Source organism: Geospiza fortis, unplaced genomic scaffold (genome assembly GCF_000277835.1).
Source record: "Geospiza fortis unplaced genomic scaffold, GeoFor_1.0 scaffold181, whole genome shotgun sequence".
In the NCBI taxonomy this organism is placed as follows: Eukaryota; Metazoa; Chordata; class Aves; order Passeriformes; family Thraupidae; genus Geospiza; species Geospiza fortis.
Window position 1 is genome coordinate 2,421,275 of NW_005054412.1, and position 418 is coordinate 2,421,692.

Genomic DNA, 418 nt, shown 5'->3' on the forward strand with positions numbered 1-418 from the left:
CTACATTTTTCTGCTTGTTCACTCTTCCCCAATCCCCCAGGAAAATAAAGGGAAAAGGCCACAGAGAAAACAAAAACAACAGAGAAAACAAAAAAGGGAAGCCAAGGAAGGGCCGTTTTTCAGATTAATAAACCACTCAGGCCCCACAGCCGGTGATTAAAGCCCAGCCCAGGCCGCCCCCGAAGGAGCAGGAACAGGAAGGACACAAAAGAATGCAGAACCCGCCCCGGCCGCCGCGGGACCCAGGCGCGGCTCGGCGGCACAAGGTCGCAGCGCGTCTCTGTGGCGCAATCGGTTAGCGCGTTCGGCTGTTAACCGAAAGGTTGGTGGTTCGAGCCCACCCAGGGACGGAGCGCCGTTCTTTTGTGGTGCGCCATGTGTTTTTTCCTTCCCTCCTGCGAGAGGCGGCGGCTGGAAC

General features: G+C 57.2%; 1 non-coding gene across 1 annotated transcript; it reads left to right on the forward strand.

Moving 5' to 3' along the window:
• Window positions 1-276: 276 nt before the first annotated feature.
• On the forward strand, window positions 277-350 carry TRNAN-GUU. Its single transcript has one exon. It is a non-coding gene; the product is annotated as a tRNA-Asn (tRNA).
• The last annotated feature ends 68 nt before the right edge of the window (window positions 351-418 follow it).